The sequence below is a fragment of the mitochondrial genome of Prunus mume (assembly GCF_029339155.1).
Source record: "Prunus mume mitochondrion, complete genome".
Taxonomy (NCBI): Eukaryota; Viridiplantae; Streptophyta; class Magnoliopsida; order Rosales; family Rosaceae; genus Prunus; species Prunus mume.
The window spans coordinates 96,797-116,199 of NC_065232.1; the positions used below are offsets into that span (position 1 = coordinate 96,797).

Below are 19,403 nucleotides of genomic sequence, written 5' to 3' on the forward strand. Positions count from 1 at the left end.
GAAGCTCTCTACATTGAGATAGTAGAAACATACTCATACTTAGAGAGATATAACGGATATCAAATATCCAAGGGTCAGGCAAAGGGAGGATTGTAGAAAAAATAGAGACTCCTTTAAGAAATAAACATTCATAATGAAACTAGCCAACGTAGGACTAGGTACGCTCGATGGCAACTCCAGAGTCGAATTTCGGACTAGCCAGCGGTTAAATGTTGATAATTCTCCGGGAGGATCGCCTCGGCAGTGTGGTGCTCAGAGAAGAGTGCCACGAAAAGCGCTGTAATCCTGTAACTGGTAAATGCAGCGCTGGAAATTTGCGATCCAAATGTTTAATTAACTTAACTATGACTAGTTTAAAGCATGAATTTTGTTCGTTGAATCGGCTTGCGTATGATATAGGTGTTGTATACAATGGTTTAACACATCTATTTCCTGGATTAACAGATAAAAGGGTCTCAGAAATGCAGTATTGTGTAAAGGAAGGAACATACACCCTGTCGCCGTTAATAATTAGTACCTTCACTGATAAAAGTGAGATAGAAAAAGAGCAATTCGTACATATTATTACGACTGAGGACTCTGATAACTGTAATGAGTATCATGGTATCAAACCTACAGAAGAAGACGGCCTTGTGCTACTTGCGCTCGGGCGTATGTTGAACCTACACTTTCTCGATATAGATATTTTTGTGAAGAATTCCTATGGTTTGAAATTGTCTATTCCAAAATATTATGATATGGTATGTAAGAGAGGGAATAATGTTTTAATGTTTTATAAGATAGACCTAACAAACTCATGTTGGGTTATAAGTAGAGAAAGTATATTGTGTAAGCTATCAGATATAGTCATGGATAAGAAAATTATTGAATTAGTAAGAAAATTTCTGTATTCACCTATCGTGGATACAAGTGGTCAAGAATATTTAACCAATATTATGATACCATCTGCGGAACTTATAACTTCAGTACTACTTAATTTAGCCTTAATGGAGTTTGATAAAGAGTTTCAACAAGTATTTCCTGAATTAGAGTATAGTCGGTTTGTTCATCAGGTATTTGTCTCTATTACCAATGCTGAAATTAAGCAAAGAATGCCTTTGGATATATTTGAAGATAAAGTTAGAAGGTTATTTGATAAACTCAATGTGAGTGGTAAAATCCTTTCAATTGTACCGGGAGAGGGACCTGTGCGTTGTTATCGCGGTGAAGTTAGTGTCAGCCAAGACGGGAAAATTAAAGTGAAGTACGACGTATAATGACATTATTTATAAACTATATTTATAATTATATCTTCATCCCGCGATGGTACGCAGGAAGCAGGCAGATTCTCACCGAACCCGTCACTTCTCTACTAATGACCCAGATGAGTCTGTATTCGAAACACTTCAGTACGTCGCCCATACTTTGTTCGTATTCTCCCATCTTGGGAACAATTGTTGCTAATAAATATAGGGATGGGGTTTTTTCTAAACTACTAACATTGACAGAAAATTTAAAAATAATTACAGGTATACCGGAAACATTACGAAAGCGACTGAGGACTAACCAAAGCATTAGCGAGGGGTTCTATAATTTCATATGGTGGGCGCACAAATACGAGAAGATTTCTCACTTCCTTGAGGTTGTAAAAGTAAATACAAATGCAATGAATTTTACGATCTGCTTGGGGTTTCAAATATGGTACTCTTTAATGCCTAGCATTCTACTAGCATTAGAGTATTATGATTTAAATCAAATCCTATGCCCTGAGGAGGTAAAATATGTCAAGGACACCACACGAAGTTGGCCCGCCGGGATATTAAAGGGATGCATAGAACTATGCAATAATTATTTCGGTAACAGTATCATGCAGGCTGCTGGGGCAAGCACCTCGGGGGGTGGGAGCAGCGCAGAGTTGAACGATATGGCTACCTTCGACCCCCTGGGAATAAGAGGAGGAGAGGAAACCACCCGCAATGTAGTACTTAAAAAACTAGTGATTGCCTGCCTCGCTGTTTGTATATTGAGCACTGTCTCCTATGCAACCGTCTGCGGGACAGAACTATGTCAGCAATTTTTTGAGGGAACGCTTCCAGAATAAAAGAGAGCTTAGACAGTATAAATAAACTCAGTGATTAGCCGCTGAAGAAAACACAGAAGGGAATTGAGGGTCCACTCGATAGGAGCCGAGCGTTATATTTCAATAGAAGAGGCGTGGTTTCAATCAATCAAGCTGTCAATCAGTCCGCTGCTTTTCCTTCTTTCATTTTTTGCGCTAGGTTATAGAGGTAATGCTGCAAGAGAGTGAGGCTCCCCGACAGGAGCCGAACGGTACTTCATAAGAAGGAAGGACTAATAGGAGGGCACATGCCTGAGCGAAGCGAGACCGTCTAGCAGTAGAAAGAAGAAATAGGTACAGTAACACTTACATCCTCCCATTAAGAGTCAGCGCGGAAAGGGAGTGAGGCTCCCCTACACAGGAGCCGAACGGTACTTAAAGAGTGGATGGAGAAATAGGAATGGTAAATAGTAACGGTTTGTTGCCCGAGCGAAGCGAGCTCCTTTACATCTAGAAAAATATAGGAAGAAAGATCTGCAAGAAAGTGAGACTCCCCTCGAAAGGAGTCGAACGTTCCTTCAGTAGTAGATGAAGCTTTTTTATAGATGGTTCCAAATTGTGAACTATTTTAAAGAGCAGGGAGACCGTAACCTTCAGTTCCTCTTTTTTTTTTCTGTATACACGCCTGAAAAACTCTTTTTTTAAAGAAACTGTTATGAACTCATTGTTCAATCGATTTTGTCTATCTTCAGATACATCTGTTCGAAATCATCCCGTGTTTGTTGGTACTAGAAATCCAGCTGTTATAAGCTCTAATTATGAAGGATATGTTCGGTATCCAAACAAGCCTGATGAGTGGAGTTATGTGAGGAGCCGTCTTCCGCTTCCTGACCTTATTCGTAAGTCTAATTGGCAAGCACATGCTCCTCTATGGATTAAGGAACGTCCTATTTCTAATAGGGTCTACGACCCGTGTGTACTAGACTGCTCGATTGTGCGTGTGCCTAAATACAAGTATACTTTTTCACCTTGGGTCCCTTATGGGCTGGTGGGTCCGTGGTTTCAGACTAACAAATGTTATCTGCCTTTTTCGGTTCCTTCTTCGGGGGCTAAGTTGCTACGCTCACCGGACCGTCAGCCTGGCTTGCAGGATGCCATTGGTGGAAGTGCACGCATTAGGAATATAGGGTTGAAAGAAGCATTAACTTATAGCTATTTGTCAGATTTGCGATTCATACTATTAATCTGTCTTCTATTGGGATTTAGTGCTTATTGTTTCTTAGTGCCCGGACCGTGATGCCTAGCCTTATTTTATCTCCAAATCTAGGTGATCACCTTGATGTCGCGAGGGATACCTATCTAAACAATATCTGCACTGTTCATAAGCTACCGAGTCCATGCCATTGCGGTGAGGCTGTCAACCGAGCAATGCTAATCCTTTTAGATTCTAAAGAGCTACCTTTTGACCCCTTGCAACTGGGTCTACAGAGCAGGGCTGCCGGTGTCGCTGTTTTCATTGGTGCTGTTATACTGGGCATGGCTCTTTCGGAATCAGTCTGTAGTATGGGGTTTTCCGCTATTTGAAATGGTCTTACATTGAGATAATAGTCTTACATCGAGATTGTGAGTTGGTTTTTCTTTCAGAACCTTGTTTCTGCGATTAGTTAGATGGAATGAACTACTCCCCGAAAATGCTCATTAAAGAAAGTTGGGGTTATTGTCTGGATAGGACTACTAGTTGCTTGATCAGGACACTAGCATTATTTCGAGCCAAAAAACAATAAGCGGAATTCTCCCTTCTTTGTAGTATAAAATCACAAATGTTTTCCTTGTTCAGTAAATTGGTTATATCATCCTCCCCTATTGTAAGGAATCATCCCATCTTTGTTAGTCCTAGGTATCCAGATACTATTTATTCTCATAATGAGGGTTTAGTCCGTTATCCTGGCACTGTTGAAACACATCTAGTGCGTAGTCGTCTCCCGCTTCCCGAGCACACTCGTGCTTGGAATTGGCAGGCGCACGCACCCCTTTGGATGAGGGTAAGCACTGTGCGGGTTCCCTCAGTGCGTCCTCAGGTTTGTCTAGTCGATCCTGTTACTCGCGATAGAGGGTTTCTTAACTATGTTTTTTCTCCATGGGTGCCGTATGGAATAAAGAAAGGATTCCTACCATTCCTGTTTGGGGGAAATTTGATGCGCTCACCCGAACGTCAACCCGGCTTGCAGGATGCCATTGGTCGATCTGCTCGTATTCGTGACTTTACCCTCTCCGAGGCATTGAGTTATGGATATAGTTTAGACTCTAGGTTTATCCTTCTCATGTGCCTCTTGTTGGGTTTTACGTTGTATTGTTTCATCGTTCCGGGCCCTTTTCTTGAAGCGCCAGGTCTTATTCTTTCTACCGACCTGAAAGAACTAATTCGCATAGGAAGGGATACCTATGTGGACCATATATGCAGCACGCACCATACCCCTAGCCCTTGTGTTTGTGGCGAGCCTCTGAACAGGGCGATGCCCATCCTACTGAATTCTCAAGAGCTGCCGTTCGACCCGCTGGAGCTTGGTGTTAAAAGCAGGGGTTATGGTGTTGGTGTTTTCGTGGGTGCAGTAATTCTTAGTTTGGCGCTCTCCGAGTCTGTTTGTCACTTGGGCTTCAGTGCGGTGTAGCTTGTTTTGGATTCCTCTTCTTTGGCTACTCGGGTAGCTCACTCTATCGTATAGGTCGACCCCCCGGATGTAGTCATGTTAGTTTTGCTTTCTTTAGTACATGATGAACCGGGTTACCAAAGTCACGGTATGAAAGGTAGTTCGCAGGTCTGTCTTTTGATCCTAGAAATACAGGTTCGAATCCTGTTCGTGACTAATGTCGTTTTGATCATATACCTTTGTTATAGTCAGTTCCTTTTCCTTCCTCCGACAAATTAGGATTCACTTCTTTCTCCTTACCTGGAAGCGGCTAGGCAGAAGCAAAGGCCGAAGAAAGACTTCCACACGACAGCTCTTCTTTCCTGTTTGCTGTAACTGTAAACAACCGGTTTGCTTATTCAACAACTCTCTAATCAGTTTGGGCACTAGGCAGTAATAACAGGTAAGGTTAGTACGGACCCTTTTTTTTTTCAAAGGTCACTAGAGTGGCTCCCGTCTTTCCTCACTCGAGGTCTAGCTTTCCCTTGGATTACTTCGCATCCTTCCTGCTTGAAGGAAAGTGCCGCACTATTTTTAGCCACTCGGAGATAGCCTTTTCGATCTTATTGGAAATTTCCCATCACCTTTTATGATTTGGCTGGTTCCTGTTTGCCAAAGTTGCTTCGTCCGCCCTTCCCCATAAAACTACGATTAAAGCTTGAGTAGATAGATCGACCAGGCAAACATCCCCTTCCTCCCCATGTGGAATGCCCCACTCAGATCGCCCCTCACTACACACCAGCTTCGCTAACCGAGCCGAGACAGGCATCTGATGCTGCAGCTGGGGTAAATGTACCAGAAAAGGAATTCAAAGAGGGTTCTTCCCTTCATTCATTAGTCTACTGCTCTAAGGCTTTAAATAATGAATTTGATGGCATGCTTTCGACGTGCTGTGATGAGAGGTGCCTTAGCCTAACATATTAACATCCCGTCCTTTTGAGTTGTAAGCAATGTCCCTTCGCTTTGTGAAAGTGATTTTACTTTTATAATGGTAGGGCTTCAAAGCTTGTAGTTTAGGGGAGAGGGAGAGTGCGGAATTCTTAGCCTGGATTAAATGACTGAACGAAGTGAATACCTTATTCAATGATTTTCCTAGAACCATCAGATCTGCTGAGATGCCGATAACACCTACTGAGATGAGAGTTGTTGGCCTAGAAGGATCCTTGCTTGGTCCAGGATGGATTTTTTTACCCGTAATCGCAACAACCCAATTGCAAGAGCGGAGCTCTACCAACTGAGCTATATCCCCCCCTTCCAAGCTGAGTGGCAGGCGGAGCAGATGCCTCGACGAATAAAAACCTCCTTTTTTTCTTCTTCGGCCTCTGTATCTCCGCGCAAAGGGAAGTCGTCTGTCAGGGATAAGCGTTTAGGGGAAGCCGGCTATTCCGGTAAGCGAGTAGTCCGTTATGGACCCCCCCTTACCCCACTTTTTTGTTCTTGACCCTTTCCGGCTGTGTGCCCTTAATCTATCTTAGCTGGGCCTTCCCGACTTTCCTTACCAAATCCCCTTTTCAAATCTTTTCCCCAAGTGATGGCTAGCCCGAGAATATCCCCATTTGCTTTATTTTATTGCCCCGGATCCTTATTCTTCCCGAAGGAACCCTATCAAACCTACTGGTAAAGGGAAATGGCGCTAACACTCTATAATGAAATTGTCTTTACATACCTAATACCTAATATGACTTAGGGATCGATCGTCACCAGAGACAGACATGTGGTCAGAAGAGCCTTTCACCCTTAGGCATTCATTCGGACTAAGATCGTCATAGTACCCTCACCTCAAGGCAAGCTCCTGAAGTAGAAGTGTGAGGCTTGGTCGGTGATCAACTACGAAAAGAGTTGTTGAGGGCAGAATAATGCACGCAGAAGACTTCGGAGTCGGGTCGGGGATCATCAAAAAAGAAAGACTCCAATGCTTTTCCGGGGTGAAGCTGCCCAAGTTGATGTTAATTAAGTGTTCTGTTATGGTAGCGTGTGTCTTTTGACTGGCCAACCAGAGTTAACCTGCAGAGAGTGGCCCAGTAATCTTCTCCATTAGGTTAGGGTGGGTGGCCTGGGATGACGAGGCAGGAAGTTAGAGATGCAGCAAGGCTTCATATAGGTGTGATCTAGGATTGCTGTTCAAATCCATGAGCAATGTCACTGTTTAAATGAAGTACCATCCCTACCCTAGCCCGCTAATCCATCGTTCTATGGGTCACCCTTTTGCGGAAGTGGGGTAAGTTTATTCAAAGTAAGCTAGATAAAGCTATCCTGTAAACTAGCCTTCTATGAGTAGGAGTAGTCGCCAGCCAGCTAGGTAGTGACTAGTGCTGGTTTCGCAGACTATGCGTCTAGTGTATCAGGCAGGATAAGGGTCTGGATAAAAGGCTGGCCGCGCGTGTGAGTGAAAAGCTCACCCAGCCGATCCGATCACGGCGATGGGTTCCAATGTAAGTTCAGCGGTTAGATGCGTCTGCCGTTGCGCAATAGAATTCTTTCTCCGATATGTACCTTCCATCCGGGAGTACCTGTTTATCAGTGATCTCTTGGAAACCAACATAGTCCAGTGTACCAAATAGTGGTCGGATCCTAGATTTAAAAGAGTCATTCTCCCTGATCGAGCGGGAGTAAGAAGAAGAAGGAGCACTTTCATCTTCCGGGCTTACAAGACGAGACCTAGATGGTACGTTATAGGATATTCGAAAAAACGCAAGTAGGACAAAATGACTGAGGTCAAATGGCACGCGGTAGTCATTCAAACAAAAGACGCTGAGGAACCTCCATCGAGCCACGTGATCCGCTACAACTCACACAAAGACTAGGTTCGGCTTCTAAAAAGAAAAGGGGGGGGGGAGAAAAGAGGACAGGGGCGCTCCCCGCTAACCGAAGTCTTGGATTTTTCTTTCAAAGGAAAGACAAGCAGTGGTTTCCCAGTTATCTTCAATTACTTAGTGAGAGCTTATCGAATTGATGTAAGGCAGGGATACCATGTAGGAGGCCTGATCATACACCTTAACTCACTAGAGCGAGCGTGGACATTACTTTGAAACGTCGGTGACTACCCTGTAGGTAGAGCGGCTTTCTCCTAGAGTGTATAGCTCATTCGAAGTTCGACCTCATGAAACATAGAGCTGTCAAAGTCCTCTCCTTCCAGTCGTTCTTACAGTCAAGTGACTGACCTTTCCCTCCTATCGTTAGAGCTACTTCCTCCGCCTCCCCTCTTTTTATATTTAATAAAAGAAGGCTTTGGCTGTGCCCTTTTAACAATATTATCAGACGCGCCCCTACCTTACAAAGAACATCAAAAAAAGGCAATCCTCTCTTATCAAATGGCACATCAGCCGCAAGACCCTGGATAACGAACCTGTGTGATTGGGGCATTCTACAATTTAAGGTCCGATTTATTCTTGTCCTTTATGACTGGGATTTGTTGACTCCCTAACCGGATACCCAGCCCAGACCTGAGAATAGCCAACTTCTTATTCTTATTGTATGACCATGCTGAGTTAAGAGAAAGCACCTTCTCAATTTCTGTAATGTCTACTGCTTTTTCGACTACTTAATCTGTTGCTGGATGATTGACTGTGGATTGACCAGGGGTAAATACCTTTGCTCCAGGCCTTTGCTTCCAAGATGTATAGTTGTTTACGAGATGTGAGAAGCGTGGATTCCTCGAGATGTCTAGTCATAGTCTGTTGTGTCACTTCAAAGATGATTGCCGGGGACGACTTCAATGATTGTATTTCCTCTGGGCCTGTTCAGGAAGAGATGTTTTGGTCATTCTGGTAATTTTTTTCATTGAAACAAGTTCCAACCACGATGGTTTGGCGTGAGAGGTAGAGCCAAATGCGCCGATTTCCTTGTTTGTCACCATCTCTTTCAAATGTTCGTTCATTCGCGTCTTAGACAAGGTGGGTTCACCCCTTTGTGTGCCGGTTGGTCCTTAATTTTTTAATATAAATAAATAAGAATTGGGTGTCGCATTAGCTTTTTACAAGGTGACGACGGGATAAGATTTCAAATAAATAGGAAAACCAGCCCTTGAATGGCATGCTCCCTATCTGTCTCAATTGGCCGAGCTGAATCGGTCAACCTGTAGGAAACAAACTAGTCAATTGCTCTTCTATCTTACTGAATCACTCAACTTCGATTCCTGCATCGTTTGCATACATTTCCTATCCGGGATAAGGGGTTTAAGGCGGAAAAGGCATATAGAATGGTAACGGCTGAACAGAATCAATGTATCCTCAGAAAATAGAGTCCAGTGGTTCGAATCCACTTCTAAAAGCGGGTGAAGGTGGGGACATTAGCAACCTCAACTCGAGACGAGAAGGGGCACCTGAATCCTCTAATGAGGAGACCTTTTGACATAACTCACCTAAATTGTTTTCATTCATGGATGTCTTTTCAGGATACAATCCGCTAGAAAAGACCAAGGATAGAACCAATTCATCCCATTCTTCGGTTGAAGCAGCTGCCCTTCCATCAACAGAATTGGCTCCAGCGGGCCTAAGTAGACCTCCTCCATTAGTTCCAAACCTTGACGGTTGGGCTTTTAGGTATAGGTCAAGCGGTTAAAGAAAGAAGGAGTCGGAGCGGATAAAGAACAAAAGATTTATGTTGCTAAATCGCACACATGTCAGAACAACACTTAGAGATCGGGCAGCACCGGGAATGGATAGACAAGTTCAGGAGTAAGGTTTCTCGGTATGGAAGAGCAGCTGATCTTGCACCAACCATTGAATGCGTAGATTCAAAACCAACGATGATACTTGAAGAAGCGTAGTTGCCTTGGCGGGTATAACTTCTCCAAAATTTGTGTGTAAAGTAAAGCAAGCTGTTTGATTCCGCCTTTGAAAGAGAACCTCCGAGCAACCTTTTTATTTATGAGTTGAAAACCTTTTTGTCTGGTCCGAGGGGTTCTCGTAGAATTCTTTTTGATTAATTAGAGTCAGGTGCGCCCGAGGGAGCGACAAGGTAATCAGGTAGGAGCTGCGGGAGTTCAATAGCCGTGTGGAAAGAAAAAGTAAACAGGGGCACCTGAATTATCATAAATGAAGAGATTTCGCAGATGCGGTCTATGGACTCTTTGCTACTGATTTGAGACCTGGAATGAGGAAGTGTCCGCTCTTGAATTGTAGGGAAGCCCCTCTTTTCACGACATAAACGAAAGGAGAAGCTCAGGGGCAGAGGAGACGGAGCAGGTCTTTCATCAGCTGTGAATCCTACCGATGCCGATACCGAACCAAAGGTCTTTCCCCAGTTGACCTTCTTTCTCTTAGTTTTCGCTTAACAGCGCCTTTCAGATCCGCGCCAGGCCGACAAGTATGAGATAGATGCTCTCAAATGCGCAATTGAATCCGAGTGGTGGCGAACAGACAAAGCTATCTGGGACCCATCGATGATATTTGATTGCCCCGGCTCTGACTTCACCATAGAAGGGAAGGAAAAGAGGCTAGTTCGTGGCTTTTAGTCTTAACTGACACACTATCGGACTTTACTGGCTTGAAACTTTCAGTTCTCTTACTCGACTAGAGGGCTTTCCCTCACATCCGACTCTTCATTATAGAAGGTTCTTTCTGTCCGGGGAATCAGCTTCATTCAATGCCAGCATCTCTCTCAGCTGCAAGAAGATCAACTGCATTGCCAAGCTCCAACTCTGCTTTTAGCTTTAGTCGGCTCCTCCTGGAGTTCGGAATCGGCAAGAGATAAGAGGGACGTACTTAACAGCAAGGAAGTGGAATCAATCCCGTTTGCTACAGGATTCTTTCTTTCAGGTAAACCCCTTTTTACTAGAAAGTCAAATCTCAGTTTGAAACCCCAATACTTGCTACTTCAGCAGAGGCATCTTCCTGGCTTAGAAAAGATCCGCTAGAGATTCCCTCAGACTCCTAGTCGAGATCTTCTCTTTCTCCTATCCCGGTAGACGGGCGAGCATATCCTAACCTTAAGAAGTTAGTTTTCAAGAGAAGGAGTACCGCTCTTCAACTCCGCTCCTTTCCTCAGTTCTTCTTAGTACCCTTTAATGAATGGGAAGAGGAAGTGGGAAGACCTCCCTACCCAACCGGTCGAGCAGTTTGCAACTCCGATCCCTAACCTAAAGGTAAGTTTGACCCGGTCTAACAGCGTATTGTCCGCTCAAACTAAGAGCAGTTTGGAATGAAACTTCCTCCCGGGTCGAGTGAGCTCTTGCTTCTCCGCTTCGAGTAGCCGACTCGCCCTTTCTTACCAGATATAGGATTCCCTTTCAAAAGATGCCGAGCCAAGATCAGGTGATTTTCTTCCTCTAGTTAGGCATAGTCCGAATTAGCTCGTCAGTGGTAGAAGCTGGTTCATCGGCTTAAGCCAGTCAATCTATCCAAAGAGCCTACCCTACGCCTCCTATAATAGATTCAGCTCCAGCTGCGCTTTGCTTCTTTCTCAATCCTGAATCCTTACTTGCTACTTTCATCACGAAAGACGCTTTCTCAGTATCTATTCAATTCGGACTTCATGCTCACTTCAGAAATGAAGCTAATAAGGCCTAAAGCTGAGCGACGAGTCCACTGGCATGAGAATCAAGCGAAGTAGAGCGATAAGCACACTATCGATTGATCCAAAGAAGCTTAACGACAACTTCCATTCCAGGCCCTGAAGGAAAGAAAGAGACGAAAGCAATCCCTTGCTCCGGCCCTTAGAATACCATGAATCTTGACCCTAGTGAAGGTAGTCGATGAGAGGAATAGGTGGTTTCCAAAGGATAGAGTCATTGTATATGACGCTCTATCTGTATTGGATGGATGCCTTAGCTGTGGATAATTTCTTTCAAGTCTTCTTTTCTTTGATCGCCTAAGTCCTTGACTTGAACACTTCGCTGAAATCATGTAGAAGAGGTCATCCCTTAGTGGACTGATTCAACCTTGTAGCATATCTTGCAGCCGGTCTCCCCTCATTCATGCCTTCCTTCAAGGCCTATTCTTTTGGATATCCTTGTTCCCCTCTTTCCTGGAACATCCTTTTCTTCTGATTGATGGGACTTCTTTCTGCAATCCCTTGACCTAACCTCTCCTTGCCGCAGCCAAGTCTTCCCCAACCTCTCCTGATGTTCTTGGTGAGCTAGCCTGTCATCCACCGCCCCAACTGTGATGGTCCCCTTCGGCTAGTTCTTTCACAAGTGACCCAGTCTTCCATCTGCTTCTTCCTCCAAATGGTTTTGTCCCCCTAGCCAAGTGGTTCTGTCTTTCTTCTAGTAGGTACTCTAGAGGTCTTCAGCCCCATGTTCCACAGATGGACAGCCGGGACAGGACCGGGTTCTATCTCATGATGCTGCTGCTACGTTCATTTGGTCGAGCAAGGTCTTACCTTGTCTTCTATGTATGGCTGGCTCTTCTTGATCTTGAGGTCATGGGCTAACTCGACCGTAGGGAGAGGGGTTCAAGATGCCCTCGTCTAAGTCTGTCTATTTCGTTCTTTGCTTTAGGAGCTCGTAGGTCTCAAGGGTTGTTTTCCAACTCGACCGGAGGACTTGAGATGTCGCTAAGGGAACGTCTTCCGGATCGATCGAAGAGGGAGGTGAAAAGAAGAAGTTGAGTATATCATAGCTGACCGCAGGTTGGATAATCTCCGCTTGCCCTGTTGAAACCTCACCCTATGTCAGTCTTGCTCGTCGAAGACGTAGAAATGAAACTGTGTAGATAGAGGTGAAGGTTACAAAATGAACAACCTATCAATCCTCGTAGTCGAACCTTGTTTTTGTGGAATATGTACCCCGGCCCTGTATCATGAACACACGAAGGGTACGGCATCGGGTCAAATAGGAAGAATTCTCCAAACACTAAAATCCTCGTTGGACGGAAAAAGGAAGGCGAAAGCCTATCTATAACTAGGGACCGCCAACCCAGACTTTGATCAACAATAGGCCAACTGCTGATTCTGGTAGTTAAAAGAAAGCCCATACCTAACTCGCTATGCTTACAGCTTGGCACGGTCCCGTGCTATGCTATTTGATCGAGATTCGAAAGACCCTTCCTCGCCGCCACCTTCCTTCTGAGCCAGCCCGATTGGAATCTTGTACACTTTCGTTATCTTTCTTTTATTGATCCAGCCTATACCTATTTCCTCTTGCTTCGTGCGGCCGCCTGTACCTCATAGAACAGAAATCCTGTTTAGGAAGCTAGCAGCCATCAAGACTGAAGGCGAGTCAAGAAGGAACGGAGAGTTTACAATTCACAACCTGGCATCCCACACAGAAGACGATTTTGATTTGATAGCAGACTTTCTTTTGTGCCAAAGGGAGTTAGAATGTGCTTTGGTTCACAGGTGGTATATCCCTATATAGATATAGATAGGCTCTGTAGTCGGGCTTAAGCCAGTTTCACCGAGGGTTTAAGCAGTGATTAGGTACGAGCAATAGTCTGATTAGGATTCTGCTGGAACAGCGCTCTCTATTAAGAGCAGAAAAGACTGATCACTAAAGAGATACAAAGTTGTGTAGTTCCTTTGTGCCCAGAGGACTTGAAAGAGCTTCCTTAGGATTCTACCTCAATTCAAAGTCGTAAGTCTTTCGCTTGCCTAAGGTTAAGGTAAGGGGCTCGTTGGTCTTGGTTTCGATTCCAGAGATCGAGATTCGAATTAGCTTTTTTCGAACTAAAAAGAAAGTGAGGTGAGTGAGCAAGCAACTAGATCAAAAATGGAAATAATTGTTCTTTCACTTCCGGGAATTAAGTAGAGGATCCCGGCTTCCCTATCTGATGATTAGGATGATGCCTGAACTGGAACTGGTGGAATCCCTACTAGTCACCGATGTTGGTGCCTTTTCTGCTCTTGTCGGAGTAGCTACTCTTGGTGCTTTTGGCTTAAGGAAGCAAGTAAGCTGAGGGAGTTCTGTGGTGAAGGACTACGCGCTGCTAATGTCCACATTCGGTCGGTCTTCAAGTGAGTGAGTGAGATGAGGAGTGAAGAGATTCGGGTTAGCCAAGTACCATCCATTTAGCTATCGGACGATGTGATCGTCCGCCCATTATTTATTCTTCACCCCGCTTCTGGTCTTCCCACATGCAACTGGTATGCGGTAAGACAAGTCTTCATTCTACGCGGGTTAGAATATGATCTTCCTTATGTTAGCAAGAAGGAGATCTTTCGGAAGATCAGAAAGAATGCCCTGTTCCGTTTGAAAGTGAATCATATCATAATCATAGAGTGGAAGAATGGCTTGCGACAGTAAGAAAAAATGAACTTAAACCGTTAATTTACGAGCAGGGAATAGGCCTTATCCAGTGGGATCTCTTGGGTATTCCAACCAAGTACTAAAGAACCGGCGGTTATTCGGCATCTTCAAGCGAGTGAGTGGCCTTCAGAAGACGAGAAGGTTTAGAATCCTATTGTTACAATACCTATTGTTGTTGGAATATCCGTTGCTTTCGTTACCGGTCTTCTTCTTTGGCTAACTGTTTCAGTAACCGTTGCCTATCTGCTGTGAGAGTTGCCGCTGTTGGCATAGAGGCTCTTACTGTGATCGTAGAAGCTCCTATTGAATCAGCTGCACATTCATCTCTAGAGGAGCTTGTTCTCGAATACCCTCTTGCTGCAAGAAAAGAAGGGGTTGCTATTGAATCGTCTGTGAACGAATCTGCTGCAGGAAGGGCCCCATCAAAGGAAACTGCATTCTATCGTCTAGATCGCTTCCCAGCTTACTCAGGAAATCCACTCCCTTCCTCACTGGCCTAGCCCTTACATATTTCTGCATAGTGTTCAAAAAGTCCTCCAACTGACTCACAGGGAACTCGCAGGGACCCCATTCGATCGTATCGCCTATTACTTCTTATCCGGAGAAGGAGACAGAAAGAATCCCACCAAGACTGGTATACATCTATTAATAGTAGTCCTTTGAGGCACGTTACATTCGTTACGCTCCTTAGCTCGGTAGGGGGTACAAGAGTTAGCTCGTTTGGATCGGAGTGAACCGAAAAGGGAATGTATTCAATATGCGAGTAAGAAGATTCATTTATAGGCTTGAAACCTAACTTGTCTGGAGAGCGAAATTAACCAATCAATTAAAAGCACATTAATTAGTTAATGCTTAACACTACAGCTAAGGGAAAAAGAAGTTCATCCATACACTTAAAAAAGGAGGTTAATATTCTCATCTTTTATCCTCTTTGGCTAAAAACAGACTGCTAGCTTTCAAGATTCCAGTTTTCAAACTTGCCTAAGCTCTCCATAGCTTTATGTCTATCCTGCCGCTCTATCTCTAGCTTTCTTATTTGCTTGCTCTAGAGCTCGCAGGTTTCAAAATGAGAACTTCCTTCCCCTCGAACCGACATGGAAGACTTAGATTGGCCTATCATTCAAATGAAATTTTATAGCACGCCAACAGGACTTACAAAAGCACTCCAACAACTCCCTTGAACTTGAAGATAAAATACTACTTATCCGGAAAAACAAGCATCGACTAAATAGAAGGCCCTTGAATCTTATCGTTAGCCTATAGCGCTATCTACCCGGGATGTAACAGAAGTCTCAAGAGAACTAACAATCGATGGACTGGAAGGGCGAGAGACAGAAGAGCAAAGAGAACTCCATCTAGAATTTCCACTCCTTCTACCAAGTACGGCATTAGCAATTGAAGAGCTTAGTTAGGATGGATGGAACTACCTCGAACTGGCTCGATAAAGTCTGGGAGATTAGATAAGCGGTTATATTCTTTTTACTGAAAATCCACCGGACCCGGTTGTTAAAAAGATTGTGGGCTATCCCGTGTTATTTCGACACCTTGGACTTCGGCATCTTTACTTAGGGATTCCCTGGGTAAATCATCTTTCTTTCCCTGCGAGAACAGCTCTTCTTCAGCCACCCAAGCTTGCAGGTGTATCGCTTTTGAATTCGGGTTCCCACCGTATTGATGAGTGGTACGTCTTTTATGTCCTCATCAATGACTTCTCCCTGGCCTTACCTGACTATAAAATGTAGCTAATCCCCTGACTGCATTAAACAGCAAACAAAGGCTTTTAGCAGCTTTTATACGAGAAAAGCTGGGAATTATTTCCTTGTTCTTACTTCTTCTTGTTTTCCTGGTTTCCGGGTAAGTCCGGGTTTAGTTGGTTTCCTTGGGACTTCTTTTCCGGTTGGTAAAGCCACTCACGGCACACTTGAAATATATATGTGTGATGCCGACACCTGACGAGTACGTTTTCTTAATGAATAAGAGAGCTAGGAAGGATCCTTAAAAAGGAGACTGACATAGGGAACATAGACAAGTGAGCGTCGATGGATGCTTAATTCCCCTTATTTATTAGGGCGCGGACGTCGCTTTTAGTTGTTTTCTTTGTTGCTGCCATTGACCCCTATGCTGCATTCGATCCATCTGTCCCATCACCAGAGGCGGATATGTGCCCAGGCATCAGATGCCTTTCGGACCGGAAATCAGTCATAGGTAGGCCCCATAGCCATCTCCATTCATCAGAAACTATCAATTACGAGTCCGGGGCAGGCTAACCACCAGCATCTTATCTCTTTTCATCCTTTCCGGTGGCACTAATAGAAAGGAAGTACTTGCCAACGAACCTTGACTCTCTACTCTCTCCCAGCGAATCAAGAAATCTAGTGCGGTCAGTAAATGCATAATTTGGATTGGAATCCCGGGATTGAGAGACAGATATTCGCCAGGTCCGATATTGGATCATTTGCCGCTCACTCGCTTCTTTCTGCACTGGATCGAATCAATTAGATGGGTCACTGGGAACGGATTAGCTTATTGGCTGCTCCGATGCCGCCACGGAGCCTTCATTCGCCGGTTCTTGGCACTTGGGACTGGGAGAAGAATATGAATTTGAAGGCTTAAATGCCGCTCCGTACCCCTCGGAAGATTGAGGATACATCGTAGGTTTCATTGCTTTTGATCCCTTTCTTTCTCCGCGGAGAATTAAAGCAAGCCATGCTTTTGAGGATCCAAATGATGGTTAGTTCGAGTTAGCTAGCTGCTCATTCCCTTCCGCGGGGGGTGGGGATGAATACCGATAAGGGACGTAGGAATGGCCCTTAACTGTCCGGAAGGCTGAAATAGCTTTCTCGGGAGCCTCAGGGAGGTCGGGGTATTCAATCCCATGATACTCAAGGAGCAAGGCGTCGTATCCTAGGGGTTCGACTAATACATCGTAAAGCGGATCCAGGTTTTGGTTTATAGCCGGGAAAGGTCAACCACTACCCCCCTATTTTCAGCTAAAAACAGACTCTGGAAGCAGTTTTTGCTAGGATGAATGCAGGATAACAAATTCTTCAGCTTGTCTTATAGAAAATCTAGTTCTGCTGGTGAAATGGTTGCTGCACCGACTGCACACTGGATGGACTAGTTAATCAAAGAATGCGCTGCTGACGCGAGATGGACTGCTGCTGTGAGATAAACTTTTCCTAAAATATTTTTCCATCTCAAGAAGTCAATGAGAAAAGAATGGTATTCTCCAGTAGGGAGGCCTCCAAGGACAAGTCCGCAATGGAAGAAAGAAACGGCCTTTCGAAGCGTGACAAGCAAATGCTGTAAATGAGATGGCCCAGAATGCCGATCAATGATTGCTTTCAAGCCAGAGGCGAGGGACAACAACCAGTGCCCGGGGATGATGTTGATGCTGGACCAGCTTATTCACCCGATGATCAAAAGAGATTCCCAGAAAACTAGGACCTGAGAGAGTCCCCGTTGGAAGGCGAATAAGAGATCCAGTTGTGTCTACTTGTGGTGTGCATGACCCGAACAAGGAGATGTCTAGCCAATCAGAGGAGTTGTTGCACAGCGTCCAGGGGCTTCCACGCCAGGAAAGAGAAAAACTCTTAAGTGGCAAAGAAAGTTCTTCCCAAAGACGAGTTTCACGCCTTCTACAGGGATATGGTCTCCATCGTCTGGTCTTGCTTTTCGTCTGAAATAGTATCCTGTAAGCCGGGTCCCTGTTAGCTACTTGCTTTCCACCGTCATTGGACTAGGCTTCCCGGATCCCCTTTCTTCGGTGCTGACAAAGAACTAGACGGTCAAGAAATTTCCCCACTCAATCAATATCCATCAGCTTTTTACTTTTCTTATAAAAAGCTTTGACCTACTCCCTGAGCAGAGATGTACGCTTTATACAGGTAGTGGGGTCATGTATACTCATGGGATGGCTTTTTTTGGAGTAATGAAAAAATTCCATTGCATCCAAATCAATCAAGATCTAAGTAGTTGTTCAGTAAACTATTATGCTTCTCGCATGCAGTATCCGAGTCTTGCCTATTTAAGGAATATAGAGGAGGTATGCGTCCTCTCGGTCGCCTTGACCAATCACAGATCAGCTCGAAAGTACCCCTTTTTATTATGATGATAGGGGTGGATGGTAGGGCTAGAACAGGCATAATCGCTGCAACGCCCAGAAGTGGGCCGACTATCTTCCATAAAATATATATATTCGGCATTTAATGAGATAGTAAAGTTCTAGACTCAAGCTAGCAAAAAACAAGACTGAGGTCGGGCATTACTGGTAATTGCTAAGGTGCTTTCTGAAGTATTAACCATTGGCTAGCGCTCATCTTCAGCTCTGTTTCCAGCCTTTCATTTCATATACCATTCCCGTATGCCATACCTCTTATTTAACATCCAAGCCTCCTCCCATCGGTAGTTGGAAGCAGAACTGAGGCTGGATGTAACTGAAGGAAAGGGGATATAGGTACGATAGGAGGGCACGGTTAAGTTAAGCAGGTAAGCGAAGGCTCTCTCTCTCGCCCTGTGGTCTTGTGTTAAGCCCTTCCGCCCATTATTGATCTTCATTCTAAGCGAGCAGGTCGAAAGCAGTTGAGGTGATAGCAAAAGTAAGCAGGGAAGCAGAAGCAAGAGGTCTTCAAAGAACTTTTGTGTAATAAAGCTTCTCGGTCGCATTTCATTGGTCTCTAAGGCGCTTAATCGTTCATCGATCTTTTCTTCTTTCTTCAATCGGTCATATCTGATCCGTAGCTGGTAGCGACATGAGGAAAAGGTCCAGAATAGTCTATTTTATTTGCTAAATCGCGAGGGGTCGGATGGGTCAAGTATGGCCTCTAAAAACATGCGATAATCGGCTTTTTTAGTAGCATCTGTCCTTCCCGGCCTGCTGTCGTCAACGGCCCGCTTCCTTGAATGAGAGTCGGTCTTCCCGATCCACGAATACTTTCCGTTGTCCTTTACTAGTTTAGTGGCTTCTGCCTGAGGGCATCTGGAATTGTCTGTTTCGGTATTAACTCTTGTAAACGGTCGCAAACGCTCATCTGTCCACGAATACGGTTCCCTTCTTTTATTCTATAGCTTTTATTCAATTAGGGCGAATACCTTGTAACCGAATTTCTTTCTTGAAAGATATGCTACTTCCCGGTCGAGCTGTCTTGTAACGGTCTCTAGGGTCTTCAGTCGAATTTTTCTTCTTTCCTGTAGTAGTTCATCTGATGAGTTCATCGCGCAATTTGAGTTTAAGCATCGGGCTTCTGAAAGCTATCTTCTGTAGGGATCGGAGATCGCCTTGTATAACTATCGATCAATGGTTTTCGCGCTAGGAGATCATCCGCTTATGGCAGGAAGGATGGATGAGCTCCCTATTGATATAAAAAAGGATGGAGGTGAAGTCTGAGCCTCGGATGAGGGGGGGAATATAGACACTGGGAAAGGAATCATGGGAGTCCGCCCGAATAAAGGGAGCCTTACGTGAGAGGGCCCTGGAGGAGAATTGGAATAA

At 44.5% G+C, this 19,403-nt stretch overlaps 1 non-coding gene across 1 annotated transcript; it reads left to right on the plus strand.

Moving 5' to 3' along the window:
• The first annotated feature begins 4,828 nt into the window (after positions 1-4,828).
• On the plus strand, positions 4,829-4,902 carry trnD-GUC. The gene has a single exon. It is a non-coding gene; the product is annotated as a tRNA-Asp (tRNA).
• The last annotated feature ends 14,501 nt before the right edge of the window (positions 4,903-19,403 follow it).